The 21,068-nt window shown below is 38.6% G+C and overlaps 1 protein-coding gene and 1 long non-coding RNA gene across 2 annotated transcripts in view; one reads left to right on the top strand and one right to left on the bottom strand.

The window, feature by feature from the left end:
* The window catches only part of LOC122813464, a 467,821-nt gene extending 465,275 nt beyond the window's left edge, over nucleotides 1-2,546 (bottom strand). The window contains exon 1 of the long non-coding RNA XR_006366691.1: nucleotides 2,478-2,546. This is a non-coding gene — a long non-coding RNA (uncharacterized LOC122813464). The remainder of the gene's footprint in view (nucleotides 1-2,477) is intronic.
* Nucleotides 1-21,068, top strand: part of SLC44A5 (solute carrier family 44 member 5) — a 4,403,163-nt gene that overhangs the window by 2,506,692 nt on the left and 1,875,403 nt on the right. The window lies entirely within an intron of this gene.

Below are 21,068 nucleotides of genomic sequence, written 5' to 3' on the forward strand. Positions count from 1 at the left end.
TGCTTCATATATATCTAACTCACACACTCTGACAAAAGCTTCTATTGTATTAGATAATGGGGGTTTAAAGGAACTACGTTTATTACATGAAAAAGTATTAGTACTTACTGTTGAGGCATTTGATTGACCAAATAAATCTTTTAATGCAACATTCCTAGCAAATAGCCTTAAGTCCAAAATAACATCATTAATGTCTGACCTTTTAGCTGGTATTAAACTCAAGCCTTTGTTAAGGACTGCAAGTCGCGCTTCAGTTAAAATTATATGGGATGGATTATAAACAAGCTGATTATGTTCCTGTGGCCTGAATGTACACGTTGATTCATTATTTCCATCTCCTTCTAACAGTTCCATCACTGAATGATGATTCCTCCTTGGAAATATTCCTAAGGAAAGTTCAGCTAAAACAACAGTAAGTGAATCAGAAGCAGGCTGGTAGTAGCTTGGCAACCATTCTACGCATGTTTGTTCCTTATTAGGATCTTCTTCGACAAGACCCAATGCTAAATAAGTATGATTGTCAGTTGAAAGATCTCCTGTAGGCTCATCACAACCTAATGCATCTTGTTCACATAATTGTCGTGTATACAGCTCCGAAGCCGGTAGATTCAGTGGCAGTTGGTCGTTCACCTCTACTGCCGACGCCTGTGCCATGATGTGATACTTGCAGAGGCCTTCCGCTTCTGATGATCTTTTATCGGTGAGCACCCTCTGCTGGATGTAACCTGTAACTTTGTGGGCAGGGGTAATGCAGTGAAAGGATTCACGGAAAAAGAAGGTATTGTGGTCACTACATCACACCCAACTTCTTTAACTCTGTTACGAGCTCCAGTTGAAGGTCTTGTGGCATTGTATTCACCATATTATGTGCTTGGTTGTCAGCCAGAATATCATTATCAGGGTGCAAAACCACTGCTGAAGCTGTAGAACATTGCTGATTGTTGGTCTCAGGAACAGTCACATTAACATCAGCAGATACACTGACTGCATGTCCTGTCAAAGCACATGGAGCAATATTTTGATCATAACTCCTTGGCCAAACAAAAATATGCCCTTTCATAAAATCAGAGTGATCCCTATAAAGTTTCTTCTGTTTTTGCTGTTTCGGTCTGCATTCATAGGCCAATAAATCAGTGCAAACATTATCTAACCTTAACATATAGTCTTCACCTGACGTATAAGCCGTTCAGTTTCTGCTCTGATCAACATTTCTATAGGCATATAATGGTCTATCAAGAGTCTTAAATAGCTAAAACTCAGTTCCAAATTTAATTTTTGCCTCTGTGAAAGCAACTCAGGTTCAATGTTGCCCTGCGTGGGCATTTTAACTATTCTCAGGTCCCTTGGTATGATTTTATGCTCAAGGCAGGCTTCCAGATGGAATCTCTGCCATTCATAGTTCTTTAATTTATACATGAGGCTCTCAGATTGTTTCAGAAGGCTCAGAAAATCTGACAGATCTTCCATCTGTTCTTGTAATCCAGCATCTGAAGTTTAAAGATTCAGACATAAAAAAGGGTTAGGCTGATTACGTACATACTTGATATATTTCTCCAGTCCAAACTATATACAACTTTCGCCTCTGGGGACTTGACTTTCCAAGCTAGTATCCTAGTCTGGAATGCAGCAGGTCATATGAGTTGGTGTGTGTGAAAGCAGGTTGTCAGCTAGTCAGTGCTGATAGTTGTAACATACAGCCAGTGTAAACATCTGTTGTCTGGTATCCATTTATCCAAACACTTATGTAAACATCTGTTGTCTGGTGTCCAGTTATGCAAACATTTACTGGTTCAGTGAAAGGGGGAAAAGGAGACTATAGAACAGTTGGAAAAGGGGGGAACATAGCAAGCAGAGGTACACACAGAAAAGAAGCGTTAAGAAAAAGCAGGTTGTGAAAGACAAGGCACAATTTTGTGAGGGCAGGTACCCCTTTTTTGTACATATTTAGACAGAAGGGTTGATGGAAAGGGTGATAGGGAAGCAGTGTAAGGAAATCTGATTAAAGTGGGCAGTGAGTTCACACAAACAAACAAACAAACATAAAACAGTACATACAAACAGTGATTATGTGCACACTCATTCTAGTTATCTGATGTGTCACATTGACATCCCTCTGGGTCAGTCAGCAACCAGCTTACTGCCATACCACGACGTATCCTCAAGCAAATGTACCCCAGTCTTTATTTTGCCACAACCTACACCTTGTGCATTGTGTACTGTTACTATCAAGCACCTCATGCTATATTTATGACTGGATCACAGCTGGGAGAGGTCCTAACCATACCACCAGTGAGGCACTGCTAGCTCTTTCATTCAAGAAAGCTGCAGAAACAGGTGGGCAAGGTCTGGTGATGTCTGAAGCACCTATAGTTCATGACTTGCAGGAGAGAGACATAATGAGAAGTAGGCATTAAATGAAGTTGTTCTAGAAATGGCACAACTGATACATCACAAATCATTAGGTAATAAAAACTAACCTCATTGCGGTGAAAACTCAGATGTCTCCAGTGGCAGCCAAAATGGTTGGCCTCTCAATCTGCCAGCTGGAAGACAAAAGAAACAACGTGACCTTCTTACTCAGGTGTAGGTGAGATACAGACATCACTGCAAAACCACACTCCCATGTATTCATACATGATACCAGTAGCATGGAAATGTGCCCACAGTCTCACAATTAAGGCAAAGTCCAACACCTACATGCAAGATAGCAGAGTCAACTGAACAGCTATGTATTACCCCACAGTACACAGCAGTGCAATTATATATAAACAAGCAACAGGCACAGCACAGATACAGTCCCCCACAGTAGCCCCTCTTGTATGCCCTGATATCTCATAACAAACAGCTTTATTAAGTACACTGCTTTGATTGAATGAATAAAAAAAGTTTAAAATAAGTTTGAAAAATAGTGTTAATGCTGAATACATATTAGTTAATTCAGGGCATTCCTCTTTAACCTTTGTTTCCCTTTGCAGGAAATCTTCAGGGTGCGAGCACCACAGGTCATTTTACCAGTGCCTGTACTGTTCACTTTTCATATAGATGGCAGCGGCTTCAGTCAAAAGCTTGTCCAGTTCAAACCAGGCACACACCTCCCAAAATCGACCTACACAGGGTCCCAGATGCTTTTTTCTGAACTGGTTGTTTAGGAGAAAGAAAGTCAGTTTGATTTCTTTAACACACTGAACAAGTACTCTCTCTCACTCTCTTTGGGCATTAGCAGTTGCAGGCATCACCATGAGTGTTGTGTAAAACTAAATGGTAGTCTGTGTGTTTTCTGAGTCATGAGCAGCACACCCTAACACTGCTATGAAGTGTGACTTGTGTACTTGCGCAGTGATATGCATGAGTCCTTGTGCATGTCATATCTGCAGCATATGGTCAAAACTAGCTGTGTGCAACATCAGCTATGTGCTTTACTTCTAAAGTATAGTGATTCATAGACATGGATACATGCCTTGAAAAACCGGTATGTAAATGTGGATTAAGGGGACATTACATTATTTAAAGGTCAAACAGCACATACAAAAGGGACATAATCAGCAGTACAGAATTTAGAAACATGTTTCTGGCAGAAGAATAGTATAGTTTAAAGAAGACACAACCATAAAGAGGTGTACTGTGGTAAGATGTATTCCTCAGGAGTGTTATACATGTGAGGCCTTGCCTTGGAACAGGGTATAGTTAGATAGATTAATCTGAACTATAGTCATCTGCAACTTTTTCCAGCATGTAGCCCATATGTAGTTATGTGGCAGTATGAACCCTTTACTATCCCATAAGGCCTAATGTGCATATGCCGCAGTGACACCTAAGTTGGGCCTCCCAACATGTAACCACAGTATCATAGCTCATTAGCCTAGTTTCACTTGTCACCCCTTTCACACATGCCCCCCCTTATCCATGCTGTCTACAAGACCCACCCTTCACATGTATGTCCTTGTAGGCATCTGTGTCAGTGGTGGATCCAGAACACATGTTGATGGGGGAACTACTGCTGACCAAACATAAATGTCAGTCATTCTACATAGTCCTACTTCTTGGTGCACTCATATCTCATTTTCTTTTCTGTGTTCTACATATTTAGAAATGCAGCTGTAAAGCTATGAACACAGAATTGCAGAAAATAAATTTCATATAGGCACTAAAGTTATTAAAGGAACAGATAATGCTAGGTATTTTGGTATTAAGTTCAGTCCATGGTGATAAAGTTTGCTTGTTTTACTTCCCCACCCCATTTTCTCCCTATCCTGACACCCTCATACTATCTGGACTACTTATTTTGTCACATTCTGTCTTACTCAACAGCTTTTTCATCAATCTATTCAACACACCTTAACTTGGCAAGACAGCAATGAAACAACTGAACTAAGTCAAAGATCTAGGTTCTAGATGCTCTGAGATGCAATTTAGAGATTTTATTCCAAACTTTTGATCCAGTTTTTGGCCTAAACAAACACCATCTCTAAGTAAAGAATTCAGACTTATTTTTTTTCAAGAAATATGTTAGTGTTCAAAGCTGACAAAATATATTTTCCAATAAACTGAAAAGAGAAATGCTTACATGGATGCATACATCATATCCAGGAGAAGTGCCTCATTCCCTGCCCCCCCCCCCCAAGACACCTTCTGTGTACTCCTGTGGGTTTAGAATGGGATGAAAGTGAAATAATGGCTACAGTCCTATATTTCAAGTTGCTGCTGTCATACATACAGTGGATATAAAAGTGTACACACTCCTGTTAAAATGCCAGGTTTTTGTGATAAAAAATGAGACCACAATAAATTATTTCAAAACTTTTCCCACCTTTAATGTGACCTATAACCTGTACAATTCAATTGAAAAACAAACAAATCTGTTAGGGGAAGAAATAAAAAATGTACAATAAGCTGGTTGCATATGTGTGCACACCCTTAAACTAATAATTTGTTGAAGTACCTTTTGATTTAATTACAGCATTCAGTCTTCTTGGGTACACACCTGCCATCAATTAAAGAGATTCTAACCCCAAATAAAGTTCAGCCATAACCATATGGTTCTTATCCACTTCTTTTATATCTTCAGAGAAGTTTGTTTACATAGCTTATCCTGTAATTTCATTACTCTTTTACTCTTCAAAAACACATGTTCAGTAGTTTCCTCTTCCCTACAATGTAAACCTATTCTTTCACTTTTCTTTTTATAAGGCATATTTCCACTAGTATTCTACATTATTATTACACAATTTATTTCCTATTATCATAGCTTTAATCTTTCCTTCTGCTAGATTTTCCTATGGTTTAACATAATAATATCTTACCATTATATTATTAAAAAATACTTTTCTCTCCTTTTCTATTTCATCAGTTTTTATTTTCCACATTAATATTTTTTTCATGATAACATTTCTTCTTTTCTTTTATACATTCTTTTTTCTCTTTTCTTACTCCCCATTTTTTCATACTTACATTTTAAAGATTTTTACAACCAGTCTTTCATAGTTTTATTTATTTACTTTAATACTTTATATAAACCTAGTGAAGCAGCATATACATACAGAACTCTTCTTTTTACTGGATTCCGTCTAGAACCCCATATGAATGAAAAACATATCTGCAATAATTAATTTCAAATATTGTTGGCAACATAAATATACCTGTTACATATGCTATTTTTCCCATTAATACTGAATTTATCAAATAAAGTGTTTTCCTCAATGCCAACTTATATGGTTTCCATAAAAAAAAAAAAAAAACTTTTAACTCCTCTACTATCTTTTTCCCATAGAAATCTACTCATATTTTTATTCCCAAATTTCATATCTAACACAGAGATTTCATTCATTGTAAAGTGTATTCCCCATCTTAACCACATTGCCTAGTTCTTTACTTTCTCTTATTGCTTCTAAATACACATTTAGACAAAATATAATTTCTTTTATCCAAGTCTTGTTTTTTTCTTTTTCTTTTCTTAACTATAATATCATTTACATAAGTTAACAAAACTTGCATTATGTACTTAGCTTCCTTTATTTTATAATTTATTTCACATGAAATCAGAGTGTACAACTCATTGGACATCCCTGATTTTACACCTTATGCACCTCTTTACTTAATCAACCATTTAGTAAATTGTTACTATATTATTGCTATAGGTAGATATACATAATTTCCTATTTTTTTCACATATATTGTATTCTTTTATTATCAGCCATATCATTTCATGTCCTATTATATCAAATTCTTTATTAAGATCCCATATCATAAGTTTAGCTACTTCTCTTTTATTTATATCATACACAGTCTCTCTCATTATCATTAATAATTCTTGCCATTGCTTGCCCATTATGATATCTATCCTATCCTAAACCAAGAATACCCGTTCACAAAATGGAAGAGTCCAGCTGCCTCCAGGAAGGGAAAGTAATTTAATTCAGTCACTCTTGTTAGAAATGGACTACAAAAACAGAGCTTAATATTTCCATACATATGTTATATCTGAATAAATCCACAGCAACCTTGTCAAGCGCAAACAATTATATATTCATAAAAAAATGATAAGCAATTTCATTTCATACATAAAAGAAACTTCACCAGATAAAAGTATCAGCCTCAAAACTTCAGCTTTATATACACCCCTTTAAAATGTCAGTCATTACAAAAGCACACTTAGACATCCCCCACCCCAAGTCCATTCATGATGAAATATGCCTTAAATTCAATTTTTACAGCAAATCTACATAAAATATATACATATACATGTTTATCTTTAAAACAAATTCTGTATATATTCAAATAGTCAAGTAAATCATCTCTCCAAGGCATAAGTTTTAAAATGCTACTGAAACCTGCCCATGCAAACCTGGCCAGCATATAGCATTCAAGCGTAGCTGCCAGATCAAGTCACATCTTTCTAATATTTAAGGCCATGCTCCACCCCTGTCATTAACTGTAAAGTTTCCAATACTATAAATTTAAAACAATGTATGCTCCACCCCTGTCATTAACTGTAAAGTTTCCAATACTATAAATTTAAAACAATGTCCTTCATTTTCTGCACAGTGTTTAAACAAGGCATTTGTCTCAATTGCGGTGGTGGTGCTGTGGTAGCGTTGTCGCCTCTCAGTAAGACGTTGTCCTGTTCGATTCTCAGCTAAAGCATCTTCTGTGTGGAGACATGCGTGAATGGGTGTACCTTCATTGAAGGTTGTGCGTCAGGGCTGGCAACTCGATACGTAAAAATCTACTCCCAATCATTAGCGGACCGGAGTTCCGCTGTGGTGACCCCTAACCGGGAAAAGCCAAAAGATACAACAACAACAACAACAAGTATCTCTGAAATATTTATATATACTTGACTTAAGCTTCCTGCCCGTTTTACCTATATAAAATCATGCAAACAGCAGCATAGGGCACAATACACCACCCACTGTATGTATATGTATAAATATATATATATATATATATATATATATATATATATATATATATATATATATATAGATAGATAGATATTTATATATATATATATATATATATATATATATATATATATATATATATATTGGATTTGTATGGTTGCTGTGGATTTGTTCAGATATAACATCTGTGTGGAAATATTAAGCTCTGTTTTTGCAGTCCACTTCTAACAAGAGTGACTGAATTAAACTACATTCCCTTCCTGGAGGTAGCTGGACTCTTCCATTTTGTGAACGGGTATTTGTGGTTTTTATTTGTTCTACTTTTTTTTAATCTATACTATACGCCATAACACTTTCCATCTTAGTTTCAAATTGCTTTTGTATTATTTTCATAAAGATCTTATAGTCATTATTATTCAGTACTATTGATCTCCACTTTTTAAATTGACTATTATCTTCTTTCTTCAAAATAAATTTAAACAGTCTGCTATATGATTCATTATACATGAAACCTTCATTTAGCCATTCATTCAGAATCTTTAAAAATATTCTTTTTGCTGTTACATTAAATTAATGCATTAGCTAACTCATATAAAGAACTGTCCTCTTCAAATTCTTTATTTTCTTGCTCTAAAAACTTTTTACTTCCCATATTATTTTCAATTTCTTTTTTTTCCTTAAACATTTCTTGTTCATATTCTACTACAGTATTCGTGGAGTCTGCATGTCCTCCCTGCAGTTTGGTGGGCATTCGAAAGACATGCGTAAAAGGGCGTGCCTTCGTTGAAGGTTGGATATCGAGCTGGCACCTCAGCATTCTTGAAAATCTACTGCCCATCATTAGCGGACCGGAGTTCCGCTGTGGCGACCCCTAACCGGGAAAAGCTGAAAGACAACAACAACATTCTACTACAGTAGTCATAATTTGTTCCTGGATTCTTTCTATTTCTCTTTTATATTTTTAATTTCCCTCATTATGCTACTATCTTCCTTTACAATTCTCCTTAAATATGCCATTATGTTTTCTCTTTTTTCCTTTTTTTTATCAAACTACTTTCTATCATTATTTTCTAAATCGTCCGGTGCATTCTTATATACTCCTATGCTTTTCTTTCTCTACTTTTCCCACATCATACTGCCACTGTAAAAACATTTTTTATATTTTATCTTAAAAATCATCCACCATTAAGACCAGTTTTTATAACATGCTCTCATAGTAATATAATATTTCCATAACTGTATTATTAATCCCTTTCCTTCTTTATCTCATCTTCTCATTTAACTTTTATTTCTTTGCCTATTTTTATATATCCATTGTTTTTCTTTATCTCTAGACATATTGCTAGATGATCAGAAAAAAACAGTTTCAGTTATTTCTCCTTCTCCTATAATTAATCCTCCTGATACTATAAATTAATATATTTCAGTTCTGTAAATACCCCTTTTGTAAGTCCATTAATTTTTATCCCAATATATTAATTTACCATATCTCATAACTTCTTACATTTTTCACATTGTTTCCTGTCTTTTTACATTTGCCTATTAAATCACAATTGAAATTTCTTGTCATTATAATATTCATATTTATCACTACATAATCTAGAATCTGGTGAAATAAACTTTCTTTCTCTTTACAGGTAACACAAGCATATAATGCTATAATTGTATATACATGTGCTTTCCATTTTAGATCCACAATAGCTAATATTCCCATTATTACCAAAGATATATTTAATATTTTCACTGTAGTTCTGCAGAATATAACTATTCCAGGTCACCTGTCATTTCCCAAATTCCAAATCATCTCCCCTGCCCCCCTCCCCATAATTTTGCTGTTTGGAATCCTTCTTCACTTGTTAAGAATTTTTCATATTCTAGTATAATTACATCTACATCATACTGATTGCACCATTCTAAACCCCCTAGCTTTCTCAATATTCTTAATACTATCTACATTTACAGAAAGCATTCTAAAATTATTACTTTCCCTTTTTTCTTAACTTTCTAGAAATTATAATTTTCTTTTTCATCCATTCCTTTCTTTTTTCTTTTATACTAATCCCTTTAAATTGTCTTCCATATCTTTTACCCGTTAACCAGAGGAATTCTTATTTCCTTTTACTACTTTCCAGTTTATATTTTCCTCATCACTTATTTCAGAACCTTCCTCTATTTCCTCCTTATTTATCTAAGTGTTCGTCTATTCCACCACTTCTAATGTTTCCTCTCTTTGTTCATTTTTTTTTTAAACGTTTCTTATTATTGGTATCACTTTTACAATCCATCCATAAATGCCCAGTTTTGTTACATTTATAACATTTCATTACACATTTTCTTGCATGATGACACAGTTTCTCACAAATATAGCATTTCTTTTCATCAGTTATTTATCGGATGTCCTTCTTTTCTGGATCCCCCCAGTATTTTACTGCACCCTGATTTCCTTCAACATTTATCATTCTTGGAATATCTATAATTTTATCATTTTCTGTCTTTTAACACAATATTACAAACCTGTCTACCAGTCCATAAACCCCTTTTATCATAAACCTTTGCAAAGTCCAGCACTTTTTTACATAAGCATTTCAAATGTACTTTCATAGTCTCTCCTACTTATGTTTGAAATTGTACATGAGTCTACGTTTTTATTTCCCTGTTAAATGCTTTTATTACATATAAATTCCAAGGATCACAATCCTTTTTCTTTTCTTATTCCCCAAGAAAAGTTTTCATTGCATAAATAGTCTAAGATATAGTGTCACAAAATGTTTTATGTTTATAAGAATAAATGCTCTTACTCTTTGGCTTTTACATAGTTTGTTCCAGAGTATGGGAAGTCTCTGGGACAGGAATCTATCCCTCCAGCATGTTCTGTTTATTGTGGCGACCAGGTTTAGGTCCCTAGAGTGTGTAGCTTGGAGGGATTGGGATTTCTTTAAGTGGAGCATGTCCAACAGCTCTGGGTTTGACATAGCTTTGTATGTTAGGCAGAGATCGCCTCTGAGTAGGCGATATGCGACGGAGTAAAGCTGGAGTTTTTTGAGACGGTCTGCATAGGGCATCTGTTTGAGGCTGGTAATCCTTTTTGTGAGGTATTTCTGCAGCCTTTCCAGTTGTTGTCGATGTCTTGTGAGGTACATACCAAAAGGGGCGTTGTATTCTATAATGGGTCTAATGAGTGACGAGTAGAGGGGAACAATGACCTCTTTTTTCCTGGATGAGAAACCTTTTATGATGAGGTGTGCCACCTAGATGGATTTCCAGGCTACTGTGGTGATGTGATTATCAAAGGAGAAACTACTGTCCACCTGTGTCCCAAGGTCTCTTATCACACTTTTGGTGTTAAGTAGACTACCGCCTATGTGGTAGTTCATGGGTACAGAGTTTATACCAAAAGGGATGATAATGCACTTTTTGGCATTGAGCTTGAGGCCATGGCTTTGACACCAGGCATCTGTCTCAGTGGGGCCCTTTTGTAGGATGTCCACATCATTAGGAGTTTTGAGTATGGCTCCTAGTTTGCAGTACTCTGTGAATTTTGTTAGCCAAAGACCTTCTGTGTTAGCTTATACTTCAGAGAAGTGGATACCAAACAGGAGAGGACCCAGGACTGAACCCTGTGGTACTCCACTTGTCACTGGTCTGAATTTGGATTTAGAGTCTGCTACTTTCACAATGTAGGTTCTGTCACTGAGCCAGTTGGCAACCCATCTTGTGACATAGGGATTTATACCTAGTTTAGTGAGTTTATCTATAATTCCACAGTGGGGGATGGTGTCGAAAGTCTTGGCGAGATCTAGATAGGCTGTGTGAACCACCTTACCCTCATCTACGGCTTTGGTGACCACTTCAAAAAAGTCTATCAGATTTAGGAGACATGATCTGCCTTTCATAAACCCAAACTGGGTAGGGTCCAGAGTTGGAGATTACCAATGTCATTGTTTATAAGATCCATGATGATACATTCCATAGCCTTGCAGACCAGGCTCATCAGGCTAATGAGACGGTAGTTCCCAGGGTCCGTGGTGGCTCACCCTTTGTGGAGTGGGATAACCATTGCTCTGCGCCATTCAGTGGGCCTAAAGCCTGAGGTGAGGTTATGATTGAACATGGTACGTAGGTAGGGTGCCAGTTCATTCTGTAGTTCGTGTAGAACGCAGCCTGGGATCTTGTCAGGTCCCATGAATGCTGTGTTCTTGGCTTTGGAGAGTGTGTTTTTTTTACATGTGCAGCTGTGATTACAGGAACTTTGCATTCTTCCAGTATAGAGATGGGCTCTTTAGGGGGTGAGAGAGGGGTAAAGTTAGCACTGAACCTGTCTGCCAGGATGTTGGCAATATCAGTTGGTTCTGTATATTTAGTGCCATTGTGTTGTAACTCAGAGCAGCTCTGAGTGTTGCCATTGAGATTCTTGACATAGCTATAGAATACTTCATGGTTGTCTTTAGAATCAGTGGCGATTTTGTTTTTGTAACTAGCTTTGGAGGATTTTATGAGGGATCTCAGCTTCTTACTGAGGCTGACCAGGGAGTTCCTCCAATCATGGGATTTTACTCTTTTTTGCAACAGTTTCTTTCTTCCGTTGTAGAGTTTGTTTATGGCAGGGGACCACCAGATTGGCTTCCTTTTTTTGGAGGATAAAATCTTGGTTCTGTTAGGGATTGCACATTCCATGCACTCGTGTAAGTGCTTATAAAGTGCATTTGTATAGGATTCAGCAGTCGTGCCTCTATTGTCCGTCAGCATGGGTGTCGTGAAGTTTGCCACTTCTGTCTTAAGAAGCGTGAAGTCTTTGGAGAAATTTTTTATGGTGGTTTCCCTAATGGGGGGTGGGATGTGGATGTCTAGGATGATTAGCTTGTGGTCAGATCTGACCAACGAGGAACTGACCTCTGGTGTGGAACACCGGTTGCCCATGTTGGTAATGACCAGGTCTAGGATATTACTGCCCCTGGTGGGGGTGTGGATAAGTTGATCCAAGGCGTTGGAATTTATGAATTCCAGAAAACGTTGAGCACAAGACTTGGTACATGATTAGTTTTCCCAGTTAATGGTGGGGTAGTTGAAATCACCCATTATTAGGGTGTCAAGTTGTACCCTAATATTTTCCATTGCATCAAGAAATGAGGATTGGGAATCCTGGGGCATGGTGGGGGATCTGTAGCAAGCTACAATTTGGATTGCGGTCTTGCCCAGAGTTAGTTGCCTTGGATAATCTTAGATGCATTATACTGAGCAACTAGCCTGGAGGTGTGGATATCCTTAATGAATATGGACACACATCTGCCTTTAGTGTTTCTGTCCAGGTTAGGTGGCCGAAAGGTGTGGTATGAATTAAAGCCTGGTAATGCAGGGGTGCTGTCTGGAGCCTTGAACCAGGTCTCTGTCACTGCACAGATGCCAATGTTCTCCATTTTAAGGTGTGCCTCGAGTGAGTGCATTGTGAGGTTTTAGACTTCTAGCATTGAGTAGCATTACCCTCAGATTTTGCTTGCATGTGCCTGTTACAGTGGTTAATTTGTCATACCTATCCAGTTGGTTTTCTTCTTTATTTTGAATCTGCACGTCATACTTCTGCTTTACATTCTCTTCTGCCTTTTTCTTTTCTGTTACTCCCCTTGTACCTTCTTTCTTTTTCTACATATATTTTGCTTTTCATCTCAACATTGTCCTTTAGGATAGACTCTGTGTCTTATTTCTGTACTTTTTCTATAATGCCTCCTCAGGAAACATCTTCTAAATTATCCAGCTCACTGTTCATCACCATCTCCTTCAATAAATCATCCCATAAACCTCCCAGATGGAGGGTTGTAAGTTTCCTGTGTTGATTCTTCTTTTTCAGCTTCAATAAATACATTTTGCTGAAAAATGGCTTTGAACCATACATAATCTCATTACTACTTTCAGCACTAATATTCACCTCCATATCTTCCGCTATCTTTCCCTTTTCACACATCATTCTCCCAGCCATCACTGTGCTAGGAATGGGATGTGTGCACTCACTTGCTGGCTCCAAGGCTATGAGTATAGCATGTTCCCTGATGCCCTGGCCAAATTTCCACTAGTGGTATATATACCAACTCATGTCTCCCCTGATAAGTGTTTGCTAGTCTAGTAGGACTAAGGGTAAATAAAATTTAAAAAAAAAAGAAGAAGAAGAAGAATGGCCACAGTAGTGCATTTCTTTTTTTTTTTTTTGCACAAAGACAGTAGCCATTGCAATGTATTCCATCTTACTTCACAAAAAAAAAGTTCTACAAAGTCAAAGTAATGATAGTTTAAAGATAAGAAATCAATAAAAGGGCCAAATACTTTCATCCACAGATACCCCCATTGAGCAGTTATGGCCACCTTGTTGACTGTATAAACCTGGCAAGTTACATAATATTAAACTTTCTTTCACACAAACAAGATACTCCAACTTGAAATCACATTTATTCTGCAAAGCCAAAATAATAAGCAAGCAAAATCGGTCATTTTCTCCACAGACAGCTCCCTATGTAGCAATTATAATTACTTTGTTGTCCATGTTTTTTTACATGCAAAGATATTTTCTTTGGATTCATATGTACTATCACTGATAATGTTTGACAAATGGAAAGAAATCTTATACATATTTTATCAATAAATAAACATTGAATGATATGCCATTTCCCAATGGGTGTCATACTAAAGAGATGTTAATTTCATTCTATCAGTCACCTTCAGTCTTTTTCCTGCATGCTTTACCTTAATGGCACCTTTTCTTTCCATTTCACCAGAAAAAAAATTATGAGATACAGTTCAAAAACAGGGGGAAAAATCAGGGATGTTGTACAAAGTTCAGGACAGTTGAGACATACAAGGGTATCAGCCACTGCCAAATATTCACAATTAAATAAAAATATCCCTATTTGCTGTATTCACAGTTCTACTCCCTGACTTGCTGAGTCATAATCATTTAATAATCATTTAATGTATTTAAAATTATTATTAATGTAGTACAGTAAATCACTAGAACAGGAGAGATTGCAGTTACTAAGAATTTCACATTTGCATTCAAGGATTTATTACTTGTCTCTGTTTCCACTTCCTGTTTATCTATTAGCTGTCTTTGTTGCTTCAATGGTATAACCCAATTAAAAAAAAAAACTGTCAGCTGACAGGATAGCTCCAGTCGCATAGCCCAGTGGAAAAAAAGTGTATCTGAAAGAGGAGAATTGGGAATTCACACCATTAAGGGGTAAATGAAATCAGAAACAGGACCGTACCACCAAAATTGATACAGCTGAGAGATAAATGTACAGCAGTAAAACCTGTGAATATTATCACTGTGAGCTATTTATTTATTTGAAAGTGAACAAAACACTGCTGTTGTGTTTTTTTTACATTAAATAAATGCCATGCCAATGATGGAGAGGCTTTAGCTTCCCTAGCCTTCCCAGTAAATCCATCACTGTGCGTGATAGCCATCACAGCCATATACATGCATATGCCTGTCTCTACCACTGATCAGAGGTATCAATGGAATACCCAACATTCTGTAGCATAGCATAGCATATCAGTGATTTGGCAACTTTAGCCAGGCTTAGAATGATGCTCTTTATAGTCACTCATAATGTAGGAGTGCCACCTGTTGAGGAGATGGGGTGCTCACCAGCCATTTGGGACCACATCTGGGAGACATTGGTCTATGGGATCAGTACTATTCATGGACAGACTCACAAAAACATCAGTCTTGAAAGTGTGACTAACTTGATAGGTGGGCCTGCTAGAAAACACACAGTATAGCTGTATAAAGGTTCAGCCACTGGAGGGATGCTACTTCAATCTGTAAGCCAAACTGATAGAAAAGAAGAAGCCTCAGGAATCATATGTGCAGGAGGGCAGGGTAAAGGTTTGAAGACTGGCCAACACTTACATGTCTTAGAAGGTACTACACCAGCTTATTAACCATACTGCATGCATATATTGCAGCAGCATGCAAAGAGGGTAGAGTCAGGCCCCATATACCAATGCGTGTTTTCCACAGGCACACCCAGAACCTCAGGTGTGCAGACAGAATAAAATGACAGTGGAGGTTTGTGCATACTGTGTATCTCAGTATTCTTGATGTATGTTTGCCTGCAAAATACAGGACCTCACATGTAGCTTGGGTATGCACGTACCATCTGTTCTGTTCTGTTTTGTATTGTATATTTATAAGCTAGTATACTGCCACAGACCAAAAGTGTGAGGTTAGCACTTGTAGAGGGTCTGAAGTTGATGTTGATACACAGATCATGTCACAGTCAGATGACGCAGTGCTGTCTTTCTCTGGGACAGCAGTCTAGATATTGTTCAGGGTGAGAAGGTATGGCCATGCCCACAACCAAAATGCAGGCTATACAGCATGTGCGCTCACCATTCCTATGAGGGGTGTCTCCTTGTGACTGAGAGTACCAGCACAATTTTACCTTTGGTTGCAGTGGCAGAGTGCACTGCATCTGGTGGGGTATATCCATTGTACATTTGCCTTGCAGGGTTGACGAGTTCCCAGCTCTGTAACATATTATAGCCAGTCTGTGATATGTGGGTAGTATTAGGGCTCAATCTGCAGATCTGTAGGGCTATCATTTCCAGGGACAGGCTGCTAATACTAATGCCAAATTGTAAATGATTGGTGTAGTGTGTGGTTTTGATGATAATGTCACCCAGCATTTTCAAGGCCTTGGTAAGACCAGAGAGTCTAAGGATGATGCCATGCTAGGACTCATGAGTACTACAGTCACATATGTCATTGATGTTATCTACCGCTGTGCAGTCTAGCAGAGTTGACCATGTTCAGGGGAAGGTATGTACACAGGTTGGTTTCCTCAGAAGGCCATTGCATTGTATTTCCCTTCACCAGCCAGTGTCATGGGCAGGACAGCTCAATGACAGACTGCACAGAAGACCTGTTTCTGCAGTAGCGCAATATCCTGCCACAGGGAGCTTCTAGTCCTGGATGATAAAGTCAATGGAGTGGTCCCATATCATGGTCACACACTCATAGTTCTGTATTGCCACCATGTCCCTGTCAGTGATAGAAATTGTCAATGACAAAGAGTACCCTTTTTCACAAGACCACCATTTCTGCCGCTGTTGATGTCCACCCACCCAGGTTATGTCAGCCACATATCATCATGCCCTCTGTACATGTGCCAGTGATGATAACTATGAATCATTTTACCCTCCCTCTCTACTGTGGGGTGTAGATGGAGAAGTCTGATGCACATTGTGACTCACCCAGTCCCTGCCCAGTGTAATCTTTAACTAACATGGCATACAGGTTTGTTCTGTGTTTCAATAGCTTGTCTCTATTATTTACTCAAGAATCAGGGACCAAGCCAAAAATAATTGTGGGACAAAGGAGCAAAACCAGGGATACTTTTTAAATATTACTTCTAATTCACGTAATAAGTTAATAGAATAACAGGGTTTGCATCAGCATCCATTTTCTGAACAAAAAGAAGTAGGAAATTCTAATGTTTGGCATTACTGACTGACTGTGATCCTCACTGTTTTACCAGGGCAAAAGTACAAGTTAAAAATCAGACATTTGAAACGTATGCTGGTAACTCTATGCTCATCATGGATCCACAGAGCTGCTATGCCACGTACTGTATCTTTTGCTGTTTGAGGGTGGCCGTGTGGCTGCTGTTCCCTGCCTCTCAGCCTCACTTTTGTCACTGGATGATGTTGGGGTTTTGGCTGCGATAGAGGCTGCTGTAGTGAAGCCTACAAGTTCCTGAGATGAATTACTGGTTGACATCCTTGCAAGTAACCATATTTTGTAGTATGCAAAATGCTATGATCATCTTGCAGGCTGTGACAGGGGTATACTGCAGTGCCACCCAGATATATCCAAGCAACAGAACTGGGCCTCCAGCAGCTAAAGGCCACACACATGCCCTGTGATGTTTCTAGTTTGCACATGGGTGGTGTTATGCTGCAGTTTAGATATGCAGTGTGACTTCTGTGCAAACATCATCAACCAGGGATTCAGTGGGTATTTGGCACCACCTGAAACACAGTAGGAACATATTGGTGGTGAGACATTAATATACACAATCTTTGGCTCTCTATATGTCTGCTTAGCACAGTGCCTGCAGTTACTAACAAAGTGACCATGTGGATTTCCACTACACAGGAGGGAGCAATGTAGAAGACTTTTATTCCAGATGGGATCATAGGCACTGCAAGAGTGTTGTGCAGACACACTGATTACTCCTATGCTTTGCATACTATATGGCAGTTGATGTAATACAGCACATGAACACCAGGTGGGGGTCTTAGTGCTACAAATCTGCAATCTATAACAACCAGTACATTAGGAAGGTGGGCAGTGCTATAGAAGTTATATACGATGGTGGTTGCCTCCCCCGGTGTGTTGGGGAAGCAGAAGTGCTCAGCCATATGTGGAAGTAATGCATCAAGCAAGGTATTGAGTATTCTGCAGGTTGATGCCTGTTATCTTCTCAATGTGTCCTCTGTCCATCTCTGGAAGGCCTTTGTAGCTAGTAATATAGGTAGATAGTGCTACCCATATCTTAGTGTTCATAAGTAAAGGAAGTCCATGCATTCTTTCCTATCCTTTTCATGAGCAGTATATGTTGGTCAGTGCCCATGTAATATTCATGTCCACTCAAAAATGGTCTGTTATCTGCTGGTTAGTTAGCTGCAGTACCTTTCCAGGACCATTATGATTTTCATTCACCTGATACCACATTGAGCAGCTGGGTGAGAGGTATCAGAACATATATACAATAAGTGTTGTTGGATTAATGTTGATGGAGCTACAAGAATCTTTGCTTGTTGTTACTCAGGAAGTTCCCATGTACCTTTTGCTCTTGTAGTACTCCCAGAGTTGCTGCATGCCTTCTGTTACCCACATCTGTAACTAGAGACTTACTTTCAAATGCACTAATTTATATATCATTATACTCATACTGTGCTCCCTCACTTGCATGCTACTCTATAACTATCCAAATCTACCTATTTGTGCACCATTTTCCTTGCTGATCAGTAGTGCTAGTGAGTAGTGTGAGTCTTATCTTTCCAGTCCATGGCTGCTTTCCCTGTAACAGTACATATTATGTAGGCTGACAGTGAATACTGGTCACAGTGGCAAAAACAGTAAACTTGAAGCTGCAGCTAGTATGTTAATTTTCTGAAAGTTCCAGTCCAGTTGGGGAGAGATAAGTGCCCATTTGCAATGCACATCATTATACAAATCACTGATTATCTAATTTCATTCATCTGCCATACCTGACAATTTATATTCACTGCTGTCACAGTTCAGAGATTGATCTTTACTATTGGTGGTAGAAGTTCCTGTGTTTGCATGTTCCCTTGTTTTACTTCACTCATATTTGCTGAAGTTCATCTGAATCTTGTACTGGACTCTAGAAGGCAGCTCCTCTTGGGAATGACTGGAGGGTCCTTCTTGATACCCTCAGTATGCAGCAGATTCTGCATGAAGGACTCCATGTGCCAGATTGCAGAATTAATTTTCTGCTTTACATGACTTCCCAAGATTTCAGAGTCTTGCTCCCTTGATTGGCTAAGCCATCCATCCATCCATCCATCCATCCATCCATCCATCCATCCATCCATCCATCCAGCATGACCATGAGAAGTTGTCTCTTGTACTACTCTATCACTGACTGGGGATACTTATAATAAAGTATCAGTTCCAAGTACAACCTCATATGCCCAGTAGGGCTATCCTTGTTGAGATGGAACATTGGTTATGCTGACGATAAGGTTGAACCCCCGACATGAAGAATTAGGCATTTCTTTAATGGTCTGTACTACCTCAGGCTGCAATTGAAGGATTTACCACTCTTCAGAATATTGGTTCATTGCCAACTCCAGATACAACATAGCTCTTTTTCCTGTCATTCAGTGTCTATTCTGTGCCCGTATCTTGGTCTACCAAACCCCCAGCATGTGATAGGTACCTGCTTGTTAGAGTCCTTGTGCAGTCCTGTTATTTTTGAGTTGTCTGAGTTTGAATTTTTCCCTCTACTAAGCCTCATCAGAGGAGTTTGGTATTGTTGAGGTTGCCACTAATGAGACCAATAATGTCCTTAAACCTTCCAGTTGCTGAAGTTCCTTTTAGGAATTTCACATCTTTAAGTAGTCTGTGTGGCTTATAAAGTCTTACAGAGTCCACAGTCCCTCCTTTGGGATGCTAATGGAGTGTGGAGCTGCAAGGACATTAGCATTCTTCACTTGAGCCAGCCTTTAAAGCATTTTTTAAGCATGCAGACATACGCAGTGATTGAAGGTTGCTGCAATTATCGGTCTGTACCAAGGCTGTCTCCAGCACCAGAGACCACCATATTTTTCCCTCAGATGGTTAATATGAAGATTAGTGCTTGTAAAAAGTGAGAGCAGAAGCTATAGTGTTTAGCTGCATTAGAATTAAGGTTCCCAGCTATGCTTTTGATCTATTCAGTTTCCAGACCATCATGCTGTTCTGGGAGTGCTCATTTTCCTGCTATCTGAGCTATGAGATAACTACTGCTATTCACTTCCTGTGGAAGTTGTTTTGCATTTTCAGGAAACTATCTGACTCTTAGATTTTATAAATGATATGGCTGAGGAGGCAAAATTTGTTGGATACTTGCACAGAATAGCATGGCTGTGGTTATCTCCATGTCTTTTGGCTAACAGTAAACCTTCTGTTAGTCTTCTGTTTCAGGGCATTACTGACATTGCTGATGACTGGCTGTTAGCTGGGGGGTGGGGAGCTGGAGGATCAGTGAGATAATACGTAGGTTTCTTGGAACTGATGGGTAGGCTCTGGAGCCCTCTCGCCATGGAGTTAAGCTTTTCTGGGACATCCTTTTCTTGACTTGAAACACAGCCAGTTATGTGCTTCTTTCTTGTGGGTGAAGGGTATATAGCAGTTTTGCATAGCAGGAAGTTTGTCATTGTTGGGATCCTTGCTTGATTCGGGATTCACTGCAGCATTCCTAGGCTTGGAGAAAGCATATGACAAGGTCCCTGTAAAGTAGATTTGGGCAGTCCTGCAGTTGTTTGAAGTCCCAGAAATGTTGTTAGAATTAGTTCAGGCTATGTACAAGGACCCAAAGTCTTGAGTATGAACAGTGTCTGGTCTCACAAATGAGTTCCCAGTGGGAGTGGATGTTCAGCTCTTAGCCAACTGCTGTTCATACTGGTGATGTACTACATTAGCAAACAGGTTGGAGGGGACAGCTCAGCAAAGTTGCTGTATGCAGATGATGTGACTACAGGTAGATTCTGAGCAAGAACTTCAGCAAAGGATAGGAAAATGGAATGCAAACCTGAAGGCACATCAGATGAAACTGAGTACTGATATGACAAATGTAATGGCAGCAAATAATGGAAATTAGAAGAAGCTAAAAACTGAGATAAAAGGGACATTAGTGGAACAGGTTAACAGCTTCAAGTATTTAGGAGTGGTGGTTGTGGAACAGTGAAATCTGAATGAGGTGGTCAATGCTAGAGCCAGAGGGGCTGCAGCCAACTGGCAAAGAGTGTCAGGAGTAGTGTATGACAGAAGAATGCCAAAATAAGCTGAAAAATAGGGTGTACAAAACAGTGGTGTGATTCGTACTACTGAATGGTACAGAAACTTGGGCAGTAAAGGCAGAGCTGTTGATGAAGCTAGAGGTG

The sequence above is a fragment of the Protopterus annectens genome, chromosome 10.part0 (assembly GCF_019279795.1).
Source record: "Protopterus annectens isolate FY-2018-M chromosome 10.part0, PAN1.0, whole genome shotgun sequence".
NCBI lineage: Eukaryota > Metazoa > Chordata > Ceratodontiformes > Protopteridae > Protopterus > Protopterus annectens.